This window comes from Macrotis lagotis, chromosome 1 (assembly GCF_037893015.1).
Source record: "Macrotis lagotis isolate mMagLag1 chromosome 1, bilby.v1.9.chrom.fasta, whole genome shotgun sequence".
Classification (NCBI taxonomy): Eukaryota; Metazoa; Chordata; class Mammalia; order Peramelemorphia; family Peramelidae; genus Macrotis; species Macrotis lagotis.
Window position 1 is genome coordinate 394691755 of NC_133658.1, and position 25967 is coordinate 394717721.

Sequence of the window (25967 nt, forward strand, 5' to 3'; positions counted from 1 at the left end):
TTTTGGCTGCTACTATTCTTTCCATTTACACTGTTGCAAAAATATAATAACTGGTACTTCATAATATCTAACATTTATATAACTCTTTGCAAATATTTTCTCACTTTATACTCAGATTCATACTGTGAGGAATACTATTATGCTCGTTTTACAATGAGGAAATAGGAGGCCAAAGAATCAAAGTGATTTATATCAAGTCACAGAGCTGGTCTGAAGAAGAATTCAAACTCACATTTTTCTTAGTCCAGGTCCAGAACTCTAACTGATTGGACATCTAACTGCCTTTGCATAATAAAGCCTTAATTACTTCACATTCATCTTACCATGACCCTCTATATCATTTGTATTCATTATTTCTTTTTAGTACAAAAATTTAACAATGTATTTTTGTGTCATGATATGTTTAGCCATTCCCTTATCAATGGGTATCAATTTGGCATTCAGTTCTTTGATACTATGAAAAAATGATATAATTATTTTGTGTATGCTGTAAAAAACTTCTGTCTTTGACCTCCTTAGCATATAATTCTGACAGAATCCCTGAGTAAAGTTATGGATATCTTAGTTATATTCTTTAGCATTGCTATAACTTACTTTCCAGAATGATTGAGTCAATTCACAGTTCTAGCCCTTCCCCCCAACATTGACTATTTTCATTATTTGCCATTTTTATCAATGTGCTAGGTATGAGGTGAAGTAATATGTTGAATTTATTTTTATTTCTCTTATTATAGTAGTTTGGAAGAAATCTTTCTTATGTTGGGAATAGTTTTTAATTTTTCTTTTGTCTGGCCATATCTGTTAACTGATTTTATTTTGACAATGGCTTATAATGTTTGTAATAGTTTACCATTTAAATATTAAACCTTTTGGAAATACTTACTAAAAATGTATTTTTTTCTCAATAGAATACTTTCTTTTTCACTAGGTACATTCTTCTTGTTGATTAAAAAAAGCCCTTTTATTTAATTTCAAATAATTGATATATATTTATTCATCTTCCTTATTGAAAACCTACTTATTTTCTAGATTTATAATCTGAAGTCCAGAAGAGAAAAGGAAATTATAAGGAAATAGATATTTTCATGATTGGTGATCTTTCTACTGTTTCATTGATTTAAGGAAACCTACTAAGTCACAGCATACATAAAAGAAAACACATTTCAAGAACAGTTCAAACTGTGGCCCATGTGTATAAGATATAGGCTTATAAGAAGTAGTTCCAATTATTGATTTTACTTTTATTTGACTCATTCAGAAATCTCAGAGCTCAATTTGTGTCTATATCTTCACAGATGGGGACAAAATCATCACAGTATCCCATATCCCATAAAACCCTGAGGGTAATAGTTCATTTATTAGATACAGAACAGAACACCCCGAAGAAAACACAAAGTCACAGACTCATGAGGTCTATGAACAGAGAATATATATAAAATATTCTTAATAACCCTTAAGTAATTAATACAATTCTCCTTTATTAGCTGGTAAATCCCATTTCTGGTATGGTCTCAAAGCCCCCTAGGATCATTGCTATCCTGTGGTTCAGAGTTCCCTTTAAAGTTCACTGCAAAGAAAGAGATAAAAAGAGAAATGTCATTTAAAGCAACTGCAGACAACATAAAATATGTGAGAGTCTACCTGCCAAGATAAACACAGAACTCTTGTCAAAACAATTGCAAAACACTTTTCACACAAATAAAATCAGATCTAAAGAATTAGAAAAATGTCAATTGCTCATGGGTAGACAGAATTAATGTAATAAAAATGACATTTTCTCCTCAAATTAAATTACTTATTCAGTGTCGTACCAATTAAACTACCAAAAATCATGTTATAGAGTTAGAAAAAAATAGTAGCAAAATTCATCAGAAGGAACAAAGGGACAAGAATATCAAGGGAATTAATGAAAATTGCCAAGGAAGGTGGTCTACCCATACCAGATCTAAAATTATATTATAAAACAGCAGTAATCAGAACTGTTTGCTCCTGGCTAAAAAGTAATTAATGACTGTAGTTATCTGCTTTTTGAAAAATCCAAAAAACTCTAGCTTCTGGGCTAAAATCTCACTATTTGACAAAAATTGCTGGGGAAACTAGAAAAACTTACAACAAAATAATGTCAAAATGGGCACATGGTTTAGACATAAAAGGTGATACCATAAGCCAGATCTGTCAGATCTTTGGAAAGTGGGGGAGTTTATGACTACACAGTAGGAAAATATTATAAAGTACAAAATGGATAATTTTGATTAAATTAAATTAAAAAAAGGTTTTGCACAATCAAAACCCAAGGCAACCAAGATGAAAAGGAATGGAGAAAGTTAAGAATCATTTTTTACAGCTATTTTTTTCTGATAAAGGATTCATTTCTAACATTTGATAAACTGGGTCAAATTTATAACAATACAAGTCATTATAATTAGTAAATGGCAAATGATCTGAACAGGCAATTTTCAGATAAAGAAACTAAAACCATTTATAGTCATATAGCATTTTTATGCTCCAAATGATTATTGATTAGATAAATGCAAATTAAAAATAACTCTGAAGTACCACCTCATACCTATCAGATTGGCCAATATTACAAACAGGAAAATGATAAATGTTGGAGGAGATGTAGGAAAATTGGGACACTAATGCATTGTTGTGAACTATTCCATCCATTCTGGAGAGTAATTCGGAACTACATCCAAAGGTCAATAAAACTTACATACCCTTTGACCCAACAATAATACTTCTAAGTCTGTATTCAAAGAGATCATAAAAAGGGGGAAAGACTCACCAGTACAAAAAGTTTTTCACAAGCTCTTTCCATAGTGGTCTTGCATTAGAAATTGAGAGAATGTCTGACAATTGGGAAATGGCTAACAAATTGTGGGATATAAATATGATGAAGTACTATTGTTCTATAAGAAATCATGAATGGGTGAACTTCAGAAAAGCCTGGAAAGATTTGATGTAAGACAAGTACCAAGACTAGCATCCTCCTTCTTTGACTAAAAGACCATAGATAAGAACTCTCAAACTTGGGTCTGCTAAAGAGGAAGTCAATCTCTCAGGAATTCTCATCCCTTGTTCATATGACTCCACTCTGACTGATATGGGCACTCTAAATACTCTCAACTTCTTGGCTCAAAAGATAAATCTCTTCTGATTTCTATTTAGTAGCTCACCCCTAGCTCATAGCTGTGTTGATCAGGACTATGATCTAGGTGTAAACTAGGAAGAAGGATTACAAGTGTGCAGGTAATTGCAGTTTTCTAGACTTAAAATTCCTCCACTGCAAAATGAAGAAATAAGACTAGATAATCTCAAAGGTCAAGACAATACTTTAGGTTATATTGTGCTTGTGATTTGAGGGGGAAAATTCATGTAAGTTGCTCTACAGGGGAAAAAATAATTTTTCCTGGCACTGGATTTTAGAAAGAATTTATTAACTAGATGTATTGGATATTAGGTAATACAATGGGCAATGTTTTCAACTATGGCTTTGCAAAAGATACAGAAATAGTCTTCAAATAGAAATTGCTTATATCAACCCTCTCTAAAAGTTGAAAGTATAACATTAAATCCTCACTCAGTGACACCTAAATTAGATTTTATTTAGTATATTTTGCAGTCTACTTTGTACCCAGAGTCATAGCTCATATGATTTAGAGCTGCAAAGTACTTCAGAAATCATGAAATCCAAACCATTGCTTATACAGATAAGGAAACTGAGGCCTAGAAATATAAAATGACTTGCTAAGCATCACACAGCTAATAGGTAGAAAACAGAACAGGGATACAATTTGTAACTTCTGATTTTAAACCTGTTATTTTCATCCTACTGTATTGCCTCCCTTTCATTTCCCATCTATCCACCATTAAAGAAATTTAAGGATCTGCCTTATCTCCTGCTTCCTTATAACAGCATTCATAATTGGATGAGTAAAATATTAGAGAACTAAGGAGTCAGAGTAAAGAATGCTACACTTTGGAGGTCAAGTTGGTTCCAATATTATTATAATCATGATATACATTAGTCAGTATTATTTAATGGGAAGAACACTGGTCCTGTAATGAGAGAATCTGAGTTCAAATACTCATTCAAATGCTTTTAAGTGGGATCAATTTCCACATCTGTAAAATATAAGGATTATGAAGGTCCCTTACAGTTCTAATTCCTATGATCTGTGAGGAGGAAGGTAAGAATGGAAAATACCATAAGGCAAATTTAATCATCCAAGAAAATTCAGAAGCCAACAAAAACATTTTCTGTTCTAATGGAAACTGGGCAGGATGATATGGGGGAAAAACAGAAACCAAGAGGCAATTGTCCAGCATCCAGATCAAGTTAGTCATTGGCAGTAGAGTTGGATAAGATGGCTTCTTGAATTATGAAAAGTTCTCCTAGTCTCCTCTATCCCTCCAACCACCCAATCCCTGAATTTGATGTTATGGGGACTACAAATGCTTTGCCTCAGTTCATTGAACCAAAGCTACACTCAGCTCTGTATTACCACCACACTAAGACTAGGACAAAGTCTAGGCTATTGAACTGGAGACAGTTCATGACTGATCAGGACTCAATCCAGGACTTAACTCAAATTTCAGGGTTATACCTCTATCATCCTAATCTCAGTGGTGCATACTCACCACCTCCATAAAGAAAAAAGCAAAAAAACCCTCACCTGTCACTACTTGTCATTCTCTTAACCCATCTAACTTATCCATACTCTGCCTAAATACCAATTCAGTTCTTCCCTTCCTTTTTATTGTATTCTCTAGAGATATTTTTCTATCATCAAAAAACTCTCTTCATTTTGTCCCTCTTCTTTTCTTACTCGCTCCATTTCATGGTTCCTGCATCCCTGAATAACCTTTACCAGAATTATTTACCAGATATTATTGTCCTATGTCATTCAGCACACAATGGACCAAGACTTGGTAGATGTATTTTGCTCCTTGTTTCCATGTTCAGACCCTCTCCACTACCATCAATCAGTATCCTCTAGTCCCTTGAGGCTGACACCATACAGATACTGGTAGTAGTTCTCTACCAGTACATATTATACTTAAATTTAATATAATGACTGGGGGGGGGGCGGCTAGGTGGCTAGGTGGCGTAGTGGATAAAGCACCAGCCTTGGAGTCAGTAGTACCTGGGTTCAAATCCAGTCTCAGACACTTAATAATTACCTAGCTGTGTGGCCTTGGGCAAGCCACTTAACCCCGTTTGCCTTGCAAAAACCTAAAAAAAAAAATATAATGACTAGGAAAATGTCCTGCTTTTTGTATAATAGACTTAGATTCAGAAGGGACCTAAGGGGTCATCCTCATTTTATAAATGAGGAAACTGGGGCCTAGAGAGATTAAGTGATTTACCTAAGATAAAACAAGCAAAAAAGATGGATTTGTGATTCAAACCCAGATCCTGTGACTCCAAGTTAAGCTCCCTTTCTATTGTATCAAACTGCTTCCCCAAAATAATCCTTCCTTGACCAGAAATAGAATCAGGATAGTAGCAGAGTGAGCAACAGATCCTAATTGGTTTGTGTGGTAACATTCTACTCTCTTCTCTGGGTATTTTTAGTGTTTTATTGCTGCTTTTCTTCCTTTCCTTTTTCCTTTTTTTCTTTTCTTTTCTTTTCCCATTTTCCTTCCTTCCTTCTTTCTTTTTTCCTTTCTCTTTTGTCACTATCTCTCCACATTAATTTGCCCCACTATTTTCCTCACCATCAAGATAAAAATCCTTCCTTCAAATAAATAAATCCAAGCAAAATAAATTTACTAGACATTTACCATGTCTAGAATTGTAAATCTCTTTGCATACTACTTATCTAATATTTTTCTGCCAATAAATGGGAAGTAGACTCGATCATTAGTCTTCTCAAATCATGATAAGCTATTGTGTTGATCAGAGTTCTAAATTTTTTAATTGTTTTTGAATTTTACAATTTTTCCCTTCAATGCCAATCCCCCCAACCCCCCACAGAAGGCAATATGATAGCCTTTATGTTGTTTCCATACTATACATTGATCAAAATTGAATGTGTTGAGAGAGAAATTATATTATTAAGGGAAAAAATATAGGAGATAGCAAAAATACATAATAAGTCACCTTTTTTAAAAAAAATTAAAGGTAATAATGTTGGGTCTTTGTTTAAACACCACAATTCTTTCTTTGGATGAAGATGGTATTTTCCATGGCAGATACCCTAAAATTGTCCCTGATTGTTGCACTGATGAAATGATCAAGTTCATTAAGGTTGATCATCAACCCCATGTTGTTGTTAGGGTATACAATGTTCTTCTGGTATTGCTCATCTCACTCAGCATCAGTTCAGGCAAATTCTTCCAGGCTTCTCTGAATTCCCAACCCTCCTGGGTTTTAATATATAAATAGTGTTCCATAAAGTACATATATCACAATTTGTTCAGCCATCCCCCAATTGATTTCCAATTCTTTACCACCACAAACAGAACTTCTATGAATATTTTTGTACAGGTGATGTTTTTACCCTTTTTCATGATCTCTTCAGAGTATAGACCCAGTAGTGGTATGGCTGTATCAAAGGGTATACACATTTTTATTAACTTTTAGAAATAATTGCTCTCCAGAAAGGTTGGATGAGTCCACAGCTCCACCAGCAATGTATTAGTGTTCCAGATTTCCCACATCCCTCCCAACACTGATCATTGTCCTTTCTGGTCATATTGGCCAGTCTGAGAGGTGTGAGGTGGTACTTCAGAGATGTTTTAATTTGCATTTCTCATCATATTGGCCAGTCTGGGAGGTGTGAGGTGGTACTTCAGAGATGTTTTAATTTGCATTTCTCTAATGATTTAGTGATTTAGAACAATTTTTCACATGACTATGGATCACTTTGATTTCCTCATCTGTTAATTGCCTTTGCATATCCTTTGACCATTTGTCAATTGGGGAATGGCTTGTCTTTTTTTAAAAATTTGATTCAGTTCTCTGTATATTTTAGAAATGAGTCCCTTGTCAGAAATACTAGTCATAAAAATTGGTTCCCAATTTACTACATTTCTTTTGATCTTGTTACAGTGGTTTTGTCTGTGCAAAAGCTTTATAATTTAATGTAATCAAAATTATCTAGGTTATTTTTAATGTTGTTCTCCATACCTTCCTTGGTCATAAACTGCTTCCCTTTCCATAAATCTGACAGGTAAACTATTCCTTGATCTCCTAGCTTGTTCTCCATCCTTTCCTTGGTTATAAACTACTTCCCTTTCTATAGATCTGACAAATAAAATATCCCTTGACATTCAAGTTTGCTTATAATATTGTTTTTATGTCAAAATCCTGTACCCATTTTGATCTTATCTTGGTATAGTGTGTGAGATGTTGGTCTAATCCAAGTTTCTGCCATACTAATTTCCAATTTTCCCAACAGTATTTATTGAAGAGAGAGTTTTTTTTTTCCCAGAAGCTGGACTCTTTGGGTTTATTAAACAGCAGATTACTATACTCATTTCCTGCTAACTCTTTTGCACCTACTCTATTCCACTGATCCACCACTCTTTTTCTTAGTCAATACCAGACAGTTTTGATGATTGATGCTTTATAATATAATTTCAGATCTGGTAGGGCTAAGTCACCTTTTTTTTGCACTTTTCTTCATTAAATCCCTGGAAATTCTTGACCTTTTATTTCTACATATGAATTTACTTACAATTTTTTCTAAATCATTAAAGTATTTTTTGGAATTTTGATTGGTAGAGTCTAAATAAGTAGATCAATTTAGGTAGAATTATCATTTTTATTACATTAGCTTGGCCTATCCATGAGCCCAATTATTTAAATCTGATTTTATTTGTGTGAGAAGTGTTTTGTAGTTGTTTCATAGTTTCGGAGTCTGCATTGGCAAGTAGACTCTCAGGTATTTTATATTGTCTGGGGTTACTTTGAATGTGATTTCTCTTTCTAGCTCTTTCTGTTGTATCTTGCTAGTCATATATAGAAATGTTGAGGATTTATGTGGGTTTTTTTTTATATCCCGTGATTATGCTAAAGTTGCTAATTATTTCTAGTAGTTTTTTAGATGACTTTTTGGGATTCTCTAGGTATACCATCACCATGTCATCTGTAAAGAGTGAGAATTTTGTTTCTTCCTTCCCAATTCTAATTCCTTCAATTTCTTTTTCTTCTCTTATTGCTGAAGCTAACATTTCTAACACCATATTGAATGGTAGTGGTGATAATGGGTATCCTTGTTTCACCCCTGATCTTAATGGGAATGCCTCTAGCTTATCTCCATTTCTTTTTTTGTTTGTTTGTTTTTTAATCTTTGCCTCAAAGATTATTTATTGAAAATAATTTTATTGCATTATAGTTAGTGAAAGGTACATTTAATGTCTCTATTTCCTGCATTTGTTTGTGAGGATTTTATACAATAATATATTATCAGCTTTTGTGTAGGTGCCAAACACATTGTAATAGTATATTGACTCTTTTCTATTTTCATTCATTAGGGGGTCTAATTGCTTTTTTTAATTTTTATTAAAGATATTATTTGAGTTTTACAGTTTTCCCCCAATCTTGCTTCCCTCCCCCCACCCCCACCCCACAGATAGCACTCCGTCAGTCTTTACTTTGTTTCCATGTTGTACCTCAATCCAAATTGGGTGTGATGAGAGAGAAATCATATCCTTAAAGAGAACAGAATTCTCAGAGGTAACCAGATCAAACAATAAGACATCTGGGCTTTTTTTCCAAATTAAAGGGAATAGTCCTTGTACTTTGTTCAAACTCCACAGCTCCTTATCTGGATACAGATGGTACTCTCCTTTGCAGACAGCCAAAAATCGTTCCAAATTGTTGTGCTGATGGAATCAGCAAGTCCTTCAAGATTGAATATCACTCCCATGTTGCTGTTAGGGTGTACAGTATTTTTCTGGTTCTGCTCATTTCACTCAGCATCAGTTCATGCAAATCCCTCCAGGTTTCCCTGAAATCCCATCCCTCCTGATTTCTAATAGAACAATAGTATTCCATGACATACATATGCCACAGTTTGCTAAACCATTCCCCAATTGAAGAACATTTACTGGATTTCCAATTCTTTGCCACCACAAACAGGGCTGCTATAAATATTTTTGTACAAGTAATATTTTTACTCTTTTTCCTCATCTCTTCAGGGTATAGACCCAGTAGTGGTATTGTTGGGTCAAAGGGTATGCACATTTATGTTGCCCTTTAGGCATAGTTCCAAATAGCTCTCCAGAAGGGTTGGATGAGTTCACAGCTCCACCAACAGTGTAATAGTGTCCTAGATTTCCCACATCCCTTGCAACAATGATCATTATCCTTCCTGGTCATACTGGCCAATCTGAGAGGTGTGAGGTGGTACCTCAATGAAGCTTTAATTTGCATTTCTTTAATACTTAATGATTTAGAGCATTTTTTTTCATATGGCTATGGATTGCTTTGATCTTCTCATCTGTAAATTGCCTTTGCATATCCTTTGACCATTTGTCAATTGGGGAATGGCTTTTTGTTTTAAAAATATGACTCAGTTCTCTGTATATTTTAGAAATGAGTCCTTTGTCAGAATCATTAGTTGTAAAGATTGTTTCCCAATTTACTACTTTTCTTTTGATTTTGATTACATTGGTTTTACCTTTGCAAAAACTTTTTAATTTAATGTAATCGAAATCATCTAATTGGTTTTTAGTGATGTTCTCCAACTCTTCCTTAGTCATAAACTGTTCCCCTTTCCATAGATCTGACAGGTAGACTAGTCCTTGATCTTCTAATTTGGTTATAGTATTGTTTTTTATGTCTGTGTCCTGTAACCATTTGGATCTTTTCTTGGCAAAGGGTGTGAGGTGTTGGTCTAATCTAAGTTTCTTCCATACTAACTTCCAATTATCCCAGCAGTTTTTATCAAAGAGGGAGTTTTTATCCTGGTGGCCTGACTCTTTGGGTTTATCAAACAGCTGATTACTATAATCCTCTCCTGCTTTTACACCTGCCCCACTGGGTGCATATATTATTCAATACTGAAATGACTTTATTGTCTATGGTACCTTTTAGGAAGATAAAGTTTCCTTCCTTATCTCTTTTAAGGCTATCTACTTTTGCTGCTGCTTTGTCTGAGATAAGGATTGCTACCCCTGATTTTTTTACTTCAGCTGAAGCAAAATATATTTTGCTCCAACCTTTTACCTTTACTCTATATGTATCTCTCTGCTTCAAATGAGTTTCTTGTAAGCAGCATATTGTAGGGTTATGGTTTTTAATCCACTCTGCTATTTGCTTACGTTTTAAGGGAGAGTTCATCCCATTCACATTTAAGGTTATGATTACTAATTCGTTATTGCCCTCTGTGCTATCTTCCCTCTGTTTGTATTTTCCCCCTTTCTCCCCTTTTATCCATATTCCCCAGTATTTTGTTTTTGAATACCACCCCCTTCAGTGTGTTTGCCCTCCTATATCGCTCCCTCCCCTTTCTTTCCCCTTTTCCTGTTCCCTTTCCTTCCTTTTGTTTTTTCCCCTTATTTCCTCCACTCCCCTTCCCTTTCTCTGTCCCCCCTCCCCTTTTCCCCTTTTACTTCTTGAAAGGTTAGATGTTTTATAAGTTAACTGAGTATGTGTAGGTTGACTTTAAGCCAAGTCTGATGAGAAAAAGATTCAGGTGTTTCTCCTCTACTCCCTTCTTCCCCTCTATTGCCATAGGTTTTTGTACCTCTTAGTGTAATGAGATTTGTCCCATTCAATCTCCTCCCACCTCCCATCTCGTTCCTGTCCCCCTTTTTAGGGAGGTAGTGTATTTTTTTTAGATCATTCTATCTAAGTCATAGAAAATTCTGAGTGTCTGTCCCTTCTAGTTCAGTATATTCTGTTGAATAGAGTCCAAATTCCTGAGAGTTATTAGAGTCTTTCTCCCCAGTGGAGTTAAAGCCAGTTACATCCCATTAGATATCAGTCTCATGGATAGGTCATGGATGTCCAGCATTTCTGGCCAGGTATATTCTCTCTGTTAGAGTTACATTTGTCAGGATTCTCAGGATTTCTGAGAGTCTCTACCCCCCCCTCCCCCCTTGCTGGGATATAGCCAGTTTCAACTTGCTGGATTGCATTTTTTTCCTTTTACAGCCACCCCCTTTTTTTTTTTTTACCTTTTCATGTGTCTCTTTATCCTCCTGTTTGATATCCAAATTTTCTGTTTAGCTCTGGTCTTTTCATCAGAAATTTTTGGAATTCTTCCATTTCGTTAAATGTCCATCTTTTTCCCTGGAAGAGAAGGCTCAGCTTTGCAGGGAAGTAGATTCTTGGCTGCATTCCAAGCTCCCATGCTCTTCGAAATATCTCGTTCCAGGCCCTTTGATCCCTTAAAGTTGATGCAGCCAGGTCCTACGTGATCCTTACTGTGGCTCCTTGATATTTAAATTGTTTCTTTCTGGCTGCTTGCAGGATTTTCTCTTTTATCTGATAGTTCTGGAGTTTGGCCACAACATTCCTTGGTGTTTTCCTTTTAGGATCTTTTTCTGGTGGGGATCGATGTACTCTTTCAATAACTACTTTGCCCTCTGATTCCATGATGTCAGGGCAGTTTTCCATCACTAGAATCCTGTAATATTAAGTCCAGGCTTTTTTTCTCTTCAATGTTTTCAGGAAGTCCTATAATTTTCAGGTTTCCCCTCCTCAATCTATTCTCGAGGTCAGTGGTTTTGTTTAATGAGGTATTTCACATTTGCTTCTATTTTTCTATTTTTTGATTTTGTTTAACTGACTCTTGCTGTCTCGTGGAGTCATTAGTTTCTGTAGACTCCATAATTTTTGGGGGGGAGAAGTTTTCTTCATTAACCTTTTCCAATTGGTTGATTCTACTTTTGAAAGAGCTTTCCATTTGACCAATTGAGGTTTTGAGAGAATTAATTTCTTTTTGCATTTGCTCATTTGAGGATCTGAGAGAATTATTCTCATTTTGCAAGGTATTAATTGTCTCCCCCAAATTTTCCAGTTGATTATTAAACTCCTTCTTTATTTCTTCAAGGAAGTCTTTCTGTGTTGGAGACCAGATTGTATTCTCCTCAGAGGTTCCAGGTCTCTCTGGGTTGGGGTCTTTCCCTTCCAGAAATTTTTCTATGTATCCACCTTTCCACTGACCCTTCTTCATTATGCTAAGACCTTGAGTGGGGGGGGGGGTGGTTCACCTGGGCTTGGGATCTCTAAAGGCTTTAGTGAGTGCAGTTTCTCAGGCTGGCCAGTAGGAGGAGCTGGTTGCCCTCTCTGGGGTGTCTGTGACCTGGGTTGCAAGGCCTTCTCCCTTTGCTTGAGGGAGGGAATTGGAGCTTTTGAGTCCTTTTGCCTTCAATCAATGGTGGGCTTTACCCTGGCCTGAGGTGATTCCTCAGCTGGGCTGGTTCTTTTGCTCACACATCTGGGCCTGAGGCAGAAATAATTTGCATTTGTTTGAGAAGAGGCCTCAGTGCAATGGAGGCGTGGGCTCAGCTTTTCTCAGACCTGAGGAGGCCTGGGGATGGTGTCAGCAGCTGTCCTGCATGGGACCTCTCCCCGCGGCCCCTTCCCCAAGCTCCAGGGGGACAGCCCCAACACCAGCACCTCTGCTTCCCCACGGACCCAAGCCCCCTTCGTCCAGCCCCACCGCTGATCCAGCAGGTCCGGCTCTCGGGCCCTCAGACTCCGGGTTCCGATTCAGCTGTTGGTCTGGCTGATCTTTCCTGGGAGCTCAGACTCACCTGCCGGTACTCAGTCAAGGCTGCTGTGGGAGACGAATCCTGAGGTAGATTTTCCTCTCCTGGCTTTTCTTTCTGGGTTTCCTGGTTCGGATTTCTTTTAAGAGGTTTGTTTCATGTGATAAATGGGGAAGAGATCAGGAGACTTTAGAACTGTGCCTGTCTTCTCTCTACCACCTTGGCCCCCAGTCTCTATCTCCATTTCTTATAATGCTTGTTGAGTTTCAGATAGATACTACTAATCATTCTGAAGAACAATCTATTTATTTTTACCCTCTCTAAGTGTTTTTAGTATGATGGGATGCTGTATTTTGTCAAAGACTTTTCAGCATATATAGATATAATCATATGATTTATGATAGGTTTGTTACTGATATAGTTAAGTAAACTAAGAGTTTTCCTAATATTGAAGCAACTTTGCATTCCTGGTATAAATCCTGCTCAGTCATAGTGTATTATCCTAGTGATAACTTGCTTAATTGCTTTGCTAAGATTTTTTTTTAAAAAGATTTTTGCATCTATCTCATTATGGAGATAGGTCTGTAATATTCTTTTCTTGGTGTTATAGAGTTAGATAGAGTTCCAACTTCACATATTTTTCCAAAGAGTTTATATAGAATTGGAACCAATTGTTCCACAAATGTTTACTAGAATTCACTTGTGAATCCATCTGACCCTGGAGATTTTTTCCTTAGGGAGTTCAATAATGGCTTCTTGAATTTCTTTTTCTGAGTTAAGGTTATTTAGGTATTTAATTTCCCCTTCATTTAACCTGGGCAACTTATATTTTTGTAAATATTCATTCATTTCACTTAGATTATCAAATTTATTAGCATACAGTTGGGCAAAATAATTCTAAATTGTAACTTTAATTTATTCCTCATTGGTGATGGATTCACCTTTTTCATTTATGATACTGGCAGTTTTGTTTTCTACTTTCTTTTTATTAATCAAAATAACCAGAAGTTTATCAATTTTATTGATTTTTTTCATAAAACCAATTCTTGATTTTATTTATTAGTTCAATAGTTTTCTTGCTTTTCATTTTATTAATTTCTCCTTTAAATTTTAGAATGTCTAATTTGGTATTTAATTGTGAGTTTTTAATTTGTTCTTTCTCTGTTGTTTTTAGTTGTATGTTTAGCTCTTTGATTTCCTCTTTCTCTAATTTATTTATGTAAGCATTTAAGGATATAATATATCCCCTGACAACTGCCTTGGCTGTATCCCATAAGTTTTGGTATATTGTCTCATTATTGTCATTATCTAGGAAGAAATCATTAATTTTTTCTTTTCAACTTTTTTTTTTCAATTTGTTGTTTGATCCACTCATTCTTTAAAATAAGGTTATTTAGTTTCCAATTACTCTTAGGTCTATCTCACCCTGGCCTGTTACTGCATGTGATTTTTATTGTATTATGATCTGAGAAGGATGTGTTCACTATTTCTGCCTTTCTGCATTTGATTATTAGGTTTTTATTCCCTAATATGTGGTCAATTCTTGTGTAAGTGCCATATACTGCAGGAGGAAAAGTATATTCCTTTCTATCCCCATTCAACTTTCTCCAAAGGTCTATCATGTCTAGGTTTTCTAACATTCTAATTACCTCCTTAACTTCATTCTTCTTTATTTTATGTCTAGATTTACCTAAATCTAAGAGCAAGAGGTTTTGCTCTCTATGTCTTCCTGGAACTCATTCAGCTTCTCCTTTAAGAATTTGGATGCTACAAATAAAATCAGATTTTTCTCAAATATAGTAAGAATGACAATTCTACCATAATTAACTTGTTTACTTCCCTACCAATCAAAATTCCAAAAAATTACTTTTATTAGTTAGAAAAAGTTGTAAGTAAATTCATATGGAAAAATTTAAAGTCGAGAATCTCCAGGGATTTAATGGAAAAAAGCACTAAAGAAGATGGCTTAGCCCGACCAGATCTAAAATTATATTATAAAATATGAGTCATCAATACTGTCTGGTATTGGCTAAGAAATAGAGTGGTTGATCAGTGGAATAGACTACGTGCCTGAATTGATAATAGTAATCTGCTGTTTGATAAACCCAAAGAGTCCAGCCATTGGGATAAAAACTCTCTCTTCAATAAAAAAAATTGTTGGGAAAATTGGAAGTTAGTACGGAAGAAACTTGGATTAGACCAACACCTCACACCCTATACCAAGATAAGATCAAAATGGATATAGGATTTAGGAAAAAAACCCAATATTATAAGCAAGCTAGGAGATCAAGGAATAGTTTACCTGTCAGATTTATGGAAAGGGAAGCAGTTTATGACCAAGGAAGGTATGGAGAACAACATTAAAAATAACCTAGATAATTTTGATTACATTAAATTATAAAGCTTTTGCACAGACAAAAGCACTGTAACAAGATCAAAAGAAATGTAGTAAATTGGGAGCCAATTTTTATGACTAGTATTTCTGACAAGGGACTCATTTCTAAAATATACAGAGAACTGAGTCGAATTTTCAAAAAAATTGACAAGCCATTCCCCAATTGACAAATGATCAAAGGATATGCAAAGTCAATTAACAGATGAGGAAATCAAAGTGATCCATAGTCATATGAAAAATTGCTCTAAATCACTAAATCATTAGAGAAATGCAAACTAAAACATCTCTGAGGTACCACCTCACACTTCTCAGACTGGCCATTATGACTAGAAAGGACATATTACAATGATCAATGTTGAAATGGATATGGAAAATCTGCGACACTAATACATTGTTGGTGGAGCTTTGAACTCATCCACCTTTTCTGAAGAGCAATTTGGAATTATGCCCAAAAGGCAACAAAAATGTGTATACCCTTTGATCCAGCAATACTACTACTGGGTCTACACCCTGAAGAGATTATCAAGTAGGGTAAAAACATCACCTGTACAAAAATATTCATAGCAGCTCTGTTTGTGGTGGTAACAAATTGGAAATTGAGTGAATGTCCAACAATTGGGGAATGGCTTAATAAACGGTGGTATACATATGTCATGTAACACTACTGTTCAGTTAAAAACCAGGAAGGATGGGAATTCAGGGAAGCCTGGAAGGATTTGCATGAACTGATGCTAAGTGAGATGAACAAAAGCAGAAGAACATTGTACACCCTTACAGCAACATGGGAGTGATGATCAACCATAATGGACTTGCTCATACCAACAATTTTGGGACATATGCAACAGAGAATGCTATCTATATCCTGAGAAAGAATTGTGGAGTTTGAAAAAAGACCAAAGACTATTACCTTTAATTTAAAAAAAATGTTATCTTATTATGTAATTCTGCTTCATGTCATACTTTATGTTTCTTCCTTAAGAAAAAATTCAAAAATAAATGAAATCTTTCAAATAAAAAAGAATTTGGATGCTATACCATGTGGTGTGTGTGTGTGTGTGTTTATATATATATATATATATATATATATATATATATATATATATATATATATTTGGTTTTGAAATTGCTTCATTGTCTATGGTACATTTTAAGAAGATATAGTTTGCTTCCTTATCTCTTTTATTGAGATTGATTTTTGTAGCTGTTTTGTGTGAGATAAGGATTGCTACCCTTGCTTTTTTTATTTCACTGAAGCAAAATATATTTTTCTCCAACCTTTTATCTTTACTCTGTATGTATCTCACTGCTTCAAATGAGTTTCTTGTTAAATACCATATGGAAGGATTCTGTTTATCTTTCTTTAGAAAGATTTTATTAAGTTTGAATTTTACAATTTTGCCCCCATTTTTGCTTTCTTCTCCCTACCCCCCACAGAAGGCATTCTGTTAGTCTTTACATTGTTTCCATGGTATACATTGATCTAGGTTGAATGCAATGAGAGAAAAATCAAATCCTTAAGGAAGAAAAATAAAGTATAGGAGATCACAAAATAATAATAATATATATATAATAACAGTTTTTTTTCATAAATTGAAGGTAATATACTTTGGTCTTTGTTCAAACTCCACAATTCTTTCTCTGGATATGGATGGTAGTCTCAATTACAGATAGCTCAAAATTGTCCCTGGTTGTTGCACTGTTGGAATGAGCAAGTCCATCAAGGTCGATCATCACCGCTCCCCCCACCATGTTGCTGTTAGGGTGTGAAATGTATTTCTGGTTCTGCTCTTCTCCCTCATCATCAGTTCATGCAAATCCTTCCAGGCTTCTCTGAATTCTCATCCCTCCTGGTTTCTAATAGAACAATAGTGGTCTATAACATACATATACCACAGTTTATTAAGCCATTCCCCAATTGAAGGATATTAACTTAATTTTCAATAATTTCCACCACAAATGGGGCTGCTATGAATACTTTTGTACAAGTGATGTTTTTACCCTTTTTCATAATCTCTTCAGGGTATAGGCCCAGTAGCGGTATTGATGGATCAAAGGATATGGCCATTATTGTTGTCCTCTGGGCATAATTCTAGATTGCTCTCCAGAAAGGCTGGATGAGTTCACAGTTCACCAACAATGTATTAGTGTTCCAGATTTCCCACATCCCTTCCAAGATTGATCATTATCCTTTCTGTTCATATTGGCCAGTCTGAGAGGTGTGAGGTGGTACCTCAGAGATGCTTTAATTTGCATTCCTCTAATAAGTAATTATTTAGAGCAATTTTTCGTATGACTATGAATCACTTTTATTTCCTTTGCATATCCTTTGACCATTGTGGGGAATGGCTTTTTTTTTTAAATTTGACTCAATTCTCTGTATATTTTAGAAGTGTGTCCTTTGTCAGAAATACTAGTTGTAAAAATTGTTTCCAATTTATTACATTTCTTTTGACCTTGGTTACAGTGGTTTTTATCTGTGCAAAAGCTTTTTTTTTTTGCAAGGCAAACATGGTTAAGTGGCTTGCCCAAGGCCACACAGCTAGGTAATTATTAAGTGTCTGTGACCGGATTTGAACCCAAGTACTCCTGACTCCAGACCTGGTGCTTTATCCACTACGCCACCTAGCCGCCCCTGTGCAAAAGCTTTTTAATTTAATGTAATAAAAATTATCTAGTTTGTTTTTAATGATGTTTTCCATCTCTTTCTTGATCATAAACTACTTCCCTTTCCATAGATCTGACAAATAAAATATTCCTTGGTATCTTATTTTGTTTATATTTATAGTTTGCTTATAATATTGCTTTTATGTCAAAATCCTGTGCCCATTTTGATCTTATCTTGGTATAGGGTGTGAGGTGTTGGTCTAATCCAAGTTTCATCTGTACTAACTTCCAATTTTCCCAGAAGTTTTATCAAAGAGAGTTTTTATTCCAATAGTTGGACTTTTGGGGTTTATCAAACAGCAGATTACCATATTCATTTCCTGGTATTGCATCTAATCTATTCCACTGACTTACCACTCTATTAGTCAATACCACATAGTTTTGATGACGTCATAATATAATTTTTGATCTGCTAAGGCTAAGCCACCTTCTTTTTTTCACTGAATCCCTGGAAATTCTTGACTTTTTATTTCTCCATATGAATTTACTTACAACTTTTTCTAACTCATTAAAATAATTTTTTGGAATTTTGATTGGTAGGGCACTAAACAGGTATTTTAGTTTTTGTAGAAGGATTCTGGTTTTTAATCCAATCTGCTATTAACTTATGTTTTCTGAGAGGAGAGAGTTCATCCCATTCACATTCAAAGCTATAAATGCTAACTCTTTATTGCCCTCCTTTTTATCTTCCATCTGTTTATAATTTCCCCTTTTTTTTCACTTTATCCATATTCCCCAGTATTGTGTTTCTGAATATCACCACCTTCAGTGTATTTCCCCCCCTTGTATCCAACCTCCCTCCTCTTTATTTTCCCTTTCCATTTGCCCCTTTGCCCCCTTCTTCCTTCTGTTAATTCATCTTTCCCTCCCCCTTCCCCTTTCCCGTTTTAATAATTGAAAGGTAAGATAAGTTTCTTTAGGCCTAATCTGATGAGAGTAAGATTCAGGAGGTTCTCATCTCCTCCCTTCTCTAAATTTCTTTATTTTTATATACTTTAAAATTATTCTCCTAATTCTGCTCACTTTCTTCTATATCAAATCATACAAATATTCCAATTCTCCACTGAACCTTTTTCTTTAGTTCTGTTCTAGTCTCATGCCATAATTTATTTGATAATTCATCAATTGATATGATTGTTAATAATTTTCATTTCTTCTTTTGAAAATTCCTTTTTCACATTCTTCAGCTATTTATCTATTAGGAAAATAACTCCTTGCATATCACACCTTTATCAGAGAAATTTTCTATAATTATTTCCCCTCTATTTTTAACTGCATTGATTTTTGTGAAAAACTTTTCTGTTTTATGGAACTAAAGTCATCCATTTTTAGCTTTTGTTATCATTTCTATCTCTTGTTAGGTCAAGAACTCTCTCTTTATATGCAGTTGTGAAATGTATCCTGTTCTACAATTTAATTATTATATAATCTTTTATATCTAAGTCATCTATCCATTCATAGCTTATTGTAGTAAGATAATGGTCTAAATTTAATTTTTGTCACACTGCTTTCCGGTTTTCCAAGTTAGTTCTGTCAGATGGTGAATCTTTACCTCTAATAACTGGTGCCTTTAGCTTTCATAAAAAGTAAGCTACTATGTTCAATGCCTCTGGGTCTTATTTACCTAATCTACTCCATAGATCAACAATATTATTTTTATAAATAGTATGAAATAGCCTTGATGATTACTGATTTGAAGCATAGGTTGAGATCTGATACTACCAGGATTACCCTTCATTCCCCGTTTTTTTCCTAATTTCCTTAGAGATTTTTGACATGTTGTTTTTCTAGGTGAATATTGAAATAATTCTGTCAAGTTCTTTAAAGTAATATTTTTTTAGGTTTTTGCAAGGCAAATGGGGTTAAGTGACCTGCCCAAGGCCACATAGCTACATAATTATTAAATTTCTAAGGCTAGATCTGAACTCAGGTACTCGTGACTCCAGGGTCGGTGCTCTATCCACTGTGCCACCTAGCTGCCCCAAAGTAATAATTTTGCAGTTTTATTGATATGGCAGAAAACCTAAAATTAGTTTAAATAATAAAGTTTTTTTTCATTATATTAATATGACCCAACCAGGACAGTTATTGTTTCTATAAAGAATAATCTGTAATTATATGTATATTATTCCTATCATTAAACTCATAGACATTTCATATGTTTTAGTTATTTTATAATAATTTTTAAAAATTTCTCTTTCTGTTGAATTTTGTTGGTGAAAAGCAGGAAGGATGTTTTGGTGTATTTATTTTATATTCTGTTACTTTACTATGGCTGATTGCTTCAATTTATTGTAGATGAAACTTTAGAGTTCTCTATGTAAATTGTCATATCATCTGCAAAAAATGACTTTTTATTCTTTGTCTTTGCTTATTTCTTCAGCTTCATTGATTTTTCTTTTCAAAATAGCAAGTATTTCTAGAACTCTGCCAAATATCTTCAACAATGCACATCCTTGCTTTGTTTTTTAAACTTTAAAAAAAAAGAATTAAATCGATATTTATTAAGTACCTATTGTATTCTACTAAGCACTGGAGAAAATACAAAGTTTAGAGGAAATATTTTGCTGTCTCTGACCTTTTTATATGTGCCATGAAACCTTTTGGCAATCCAGTGAAGCCTCTAGATATTTATCAGAATATTTTTTGTTCTATTTTCTTTTTAAAATTCAAGTTTGCTTTATTTTCGGGTTTGAATTATTTCCCTCTCACATCTATCCACCTCCCCAACCACTGAGAAATCAAGAAAAACAAAAGCTATTGCAAATAGTCATACAAAATAAATAACCACATTAGTCTTATCCACAAAAAATGAAAACTCCTCTGTGTTCTCAGAGTGCTTTACCTCCCTATTTCCAAGTATATAGTATGTTTCATTGTCAGTTCTCTGAAATCATATTTTATCATTGAGTTGATCAGAGTTCTCAAGTCTTTCAAAACTGTTTTCCTTTACAATGTTGACACTATATAAACTATGATTCTCCATCACTGTATTTACCTAATTCTGTCAGTTGATAAAACCATTCCCATCTTTTTCTAAAACTGTTCTTTTATCATTTCTTATAGGGCAACAGTATTCCATAACATTTATTTCTTGTGATTTGTTCATTCATCATTCTATAATTGGTGGGTAATCCCATTTCCAATTCTTTGCTAACTATAAATAATAACTCCAAACCTAGTATTTTTGTACAATCTTAGGATTTATTTTGCTTAGGATTAATCTCTCCCTTAATGTTTTCTTCATTTTATTCTAACCTCCTTTTCTCACTTTTCCTCTGTTTCTTTGTTCAGTTAAATGTAGTTTATATATATCTATATATCTATATCTATATATCTATATGTATATCTATATATATCTATATATATATATATATATCATTCTATGTGTTTTCCCTCTTCTGATTAGTTCAGATAAAAGTTTCAATTTTCGCCCAGTTCCCCTACCTCTTCCCTTTTGCTTAAATAGACTTGTACCTGCAGTCTCTAATTATATGAAATAAATTTCTCTTTCCTTCCTTTCTTTAAAATATAACAGAATCACTTCCAAACCTTTTCTCTGATTAGATTCCTATAACTCCTAATGAGATTTGAATTCTGAGGGAACACATGAATCATGTCCCCATAGTAAAATGTGAAAAATTTATATTTTTGATCCCTTATGATTATTCACTAATTTTGTCTTTTTTATGTTTCTTTTGACTCCTAGATTTTTTTCCAAAGTTTCTACTCAACTCTAGTTTTTTCATCAGGACTGTTTGAAAGTCCTCTATTTCAAAAGTTCATTTTTCTCCTACAAGAATAAGTTCAATTTTGCTGGATAAGTTATTCTTGGTTGAAAGCTGTTTGCCTTAGTTTCCTCATCTGTAAAATGGGGATCATAGTATGACCTACTTCTTAGGATTATTGCAAATTTTAAATGAGATTATTATAAATTGTCTGTTACATAGTGAATAATATATAAATGTTTATTATTATTATTAATATTATTTCCCCTTCCCAGCTCTTCTCCAAAAATTCAATCTAATTTTTTTAACTTTTACTTTACTTCTTCATTTGACTCTTTCTAGACTAGTCTTTGTATTTTTCTGGGGCTTTATTTATTGTAGATCTTCTCTTCTCTTCTGGGTTTAAGCTATGGGTTTCTTTTAATTTATTTTATTTTTTAATTTATTAAGAGGTTTTTTTCTCTTTTACTAATGTTTATAACCTCATTTCCAAGATTGCTCCCTCCCATATTCCTGAATAGGGTGAGGAGACCCTCTATAATTCTAAATATCACTACAGTTACTGCTCTTTACTATAATCTTTTTTTTCTTCTATTCTTAGAGGCAGACAATCATTGCTGGCCTTGGTCTGTCTGAGTCTCCTTTGCTTTTCCAGTCATCAACCAGAAGTTCATTTATTTCTCTGACCCTAACAAGCCCCAACTAGATTGAGGAGGTCATGCTTATCTTAGACTTCCTGGAAGGCCCCAGATTGAGTGCAGTCGCTGCTACTGACCAGTGATTGTCTCTATCTCCTGAAGTTGCAGGACTCTTGGACATATAGATATATTCCTTGATCTGGGTAACTGGCTCCATCTCTCATTTTAAGTCCAAAAATCCACAAATGATTTCCCTGACTTTAGGACCTATTTCTGAAAGTTAAGTTGCCCTTTGCCCCCCACCCCCTTGACTCTATTTTCCCTTTTGTCCCACTAAGAACTCCTACCAGTTTCAGGTCTTGGTTGCTGATTAGTTTGATGTCAACCACCATAACAAAATTTATCTCTGATTATAATGCCAATTATTAGCCCCATTTTACAGTTTTGGGGCTTTGTTTTACTTTTGATGTGGCTGATATCTGACCCTTTGATGCATATCCAATCTGAGTACCCATAGGATTTGGGATCTATTTATTAGAGGTTAGACTGCCCTACAGCCACATTCCTTTTCAAATGTGGCCTTTCAGTCACATAGGAGGTATCTGAAGTCAGATTTGAACTCAGGTTTTCCTTACTCCAGGCCCAGCATTGTATCCACTGAGTCATCTAGTTTCCTCAGCCTAACTACTACCATTCCAGACCAATTATATATCAGTCCCTTTTACTTTATTATACAGTTAAGCCAGACTACTTTCTGTTCCTCACACATGATATTCCATCTCCTGTCCTGGTACCTCTAATGTCCACTCTCCTTACCTCCATCTTCTTCTTCGAAGTCCAGTTCAAATGACTCATCTTTTATGAAACCCTTTCTCATCTTCCCTTCCCCTGCATTAACACCTCCCTTCCCAAAGAAAAGAAATACTAATATTTTCCTTGTATATATATAGCTTACTATTTTTGTACATGCGTTCAAATGTTTTCTCCTAATAGAATGTAAGATTCACAAGGATATAGAATTTTTGTATATCCAGTCCTTAGCACATTATTAAACAGATGTTTGATTAAATGCTTTATTAATAAAATTTTAATAAAGCAATATTAAATTAAATGCTTATTGATTGATTGAAGTTCCTTTCAAAATAGTATTAAACCAGAAGAAGAGAATGGAAGCAAGAAGACATGCCTTCCTCTTATTTGCTGTAGGGGAACCCAATGCTAACTAAGCTTTAAAATGTTGTTGAGGAACAGGGTAACAGAAATGACATAGAGACCAGTTTTTAGTTAGATCTTTCCTCTACCCAACTGCTTCTTGTGAAAAACTGCGGGAACAAAAAAATGGGAAAAAAGAACTAAAGGTTTCAGTTTAATCAAGCCATATTATGACATTTAATCAAGCCATATTATGGGAAATTCATTTCATTGTGCATTCCACAAGTCATACAATCCTCCTCTCCTCAGCCCTGTAATCCATAGTCATATTGGAGTTTGACTGGCTTTGTGGGATGTTGGAAAGTTTTACTTGGCAGCTGAAATTGGAAGCAAGAAATGATTAGCAGAATTGGGCAATGGTTAATTATCCAATATTTGGAAAGTATTTTCTTATCATTGCCTTTGCTCAAGCTATTTCCAACATCAGAAAAATCCTCACTCCTCTTCCTTGATCTTTGAATTCCTTCCCATTTAAAGTCCATTTATAATATCACCTCCTGCACAAGACTTTTAGTTATCCACTTGATGGTCTAAGATCAACTTCAACCTCAGAAACTTACTGTGTGGCTTTAGGTTAAGTTTTTTCTAAACTTTCTGCCTCAATTGTAAAATAGGGATAATAATTGCATTTACCTCCCAGAACAGCTAGGTGACTATATAGTGCACCAAAGATTTGACCTGAAGACAGGAAGATTCATAGTCTGAATTCAAATCTGGCCTCAGCCATTTACTAGCTGTATGAACTTGGCTAAGTCATTTGACCCTGTTTGTTTCAGTTTCCTCATGTGAAAAATAAGCTAGTAAAGGAAATAGAAAACCCAGTATCTTTGCCAAGAAAATCCCAGATGGGGTCCCAAAGAACTGTAAATGGCTGAAACTGAACAACAACAATACAACAACCTCCCAGGGTAGTAATATTATAATGTTTAAATAAGATAATATTTTTTAAACATTTAAGACAGTATCTAATAGAGTAATCAATAAATATTTGTTCCTTCCCTCCCACTTCCAGAACTCACATATAACTTTCTTTCACATTTCTCTAATGGTTGTAAGCATATAATGTTGCATTTTGTTATAATTATGTGTGTTGGTATCTTCCCAGTAGAATATGAGTAGACCAACTAGAAGAATCATAATCTAAGCTTTATCTCCTTTCACACCTAAGTTAATATAATTGAAAATAGTAGGAATTTAATAAATGTTTGCTATATTGTTCTATAGTCTTTTGAGTCTAGGGTTTAACAATAGGAAGAGGCAAAGAAGTAGGATGAGAGGGCTTCCAAAAAAGGAAGGAAGTAGGAAGTAAAAATAAATGGGAAATTCCCTTACTAAAGTCAAAGGGAAAGTTAAATCTGGTTTCTTAATCTGTAAATGGGGTGGGGGGGAGATATAGCATTAAAGATCTTCTTTCTAGCTTTCCACTCTATGATGAACTATTCAATACCAATCAGGCAAAAGCTAATTGTAGCTGTTCTTTATGGTTGACAAGCTATTATATCTCTAAGAGGAAAAGCTGTAAGATATAGCTCTGATACCTGGGAGGTGGGGGAGGAGGTGAACAATTGTGTGTATGGTAGTGGGAAAGGAGGGCACAGAATGCAAGTAAAGACAAGGTCCTGTGTTCCCATGACAACCCACCTAGCTCTGTGAGTGGAATGGTGCTTAGGAAAGTTCTCAGCAGGGTGGAAAACCGATTGGAAGAAGTTGTTGGTTGTAACTCCTGAGGAGCTGAAGCATTCTTGCCAGTAGTTTCTATCTTAATTAATTACTTTTGGTAATGAGATGCTACATTCAGTTGTTTCTTCATCCTGAGGGTATATAAATGCTATCAGTTTCTTAGGGATGAAGCCGTAGGCATTAGTTATAATTTGGTTAATAGGAAGGCCCTGTAGAGTCTTCAAGGTCAAGACAATGTGGTGGAGTGGAAAACAACTTTAGCTTTGGGTATAAGAGGTCTCTGGTTCAAATTTGGCCTCTGCGCCTTATTACCTCTGCAAGCTTGGGCAAAGTATATAGTTTATGATTCAGTTTCTTCGTTTTATAAATGAACAAGAAATAGATACTTCTATGATCCTTTCTAAAATCTGTGATCCTGTTGTACCTAGAAATATTGGTCCAGGCTTACTTTTAGCTAATTGAGCTTGACATGAAGATGAGAGGTTATGAAGAGTGGAGTGTCGATATTAATGAGATCTCAGTTCCACTGAAGTATGGAAGGATTCACTTAGGTAAGACTAAATTAACCATAAGATAATTTATTTAAAAGTTTCTTCAAATGGCTATGTGACTCAAATGGTTCCAAAAGGACCCTACTTATATTCTTCCCTGATTTAGCCACAGAGGAAGATTGAGTGTGGGGAAAGATGTTATAAATTAGATTAATTTGCTCCATTTTTTGCATAAAAAGGTAATGCCCCCCACAAAGTTATGTAGCTATCAAGAATAAAACTGATATACCCAATATTTAGTCAGAAACCATGACCATGAATCCCAACTCCCTTACTTGCATGACCCTGGACAAGTAAATAAACCTTTCTAGGTCTCAATTTATTTAAATAAAATGGATAGAAGTAGATGATCAACAAGATTACTTTCAGCTTTAACATTCTATGATTCAATGTATTCAAAGAGTACAAATTATTAAGACTTTCAGCC

The 25967-nt window shown here is 34.6% G+C and overlaps 1 long non-coding RNA gene across 1 annotated transcript in view; it reads right to left on the reverse strand.

Annotated features, from left to right (window-relative positions):
• Positions 1–1478: 1478 nt before the first annotated feature.
• The window catches only part of LOC141518307 (uncharacterized), an 84427-nt gene continuing 59938 nt past the window's right edge, over positions 1479–25967 (reverse strand). Inside the window, exon 3 of the long non-coding RNA XR_012477151.1 lies at positions 1479–1567. This is a non-coding gene — a long non-coding RNA (uncharacterized LOC141518307). The remainder of the gene's footprint in view (positions 1568–25967) is intronic.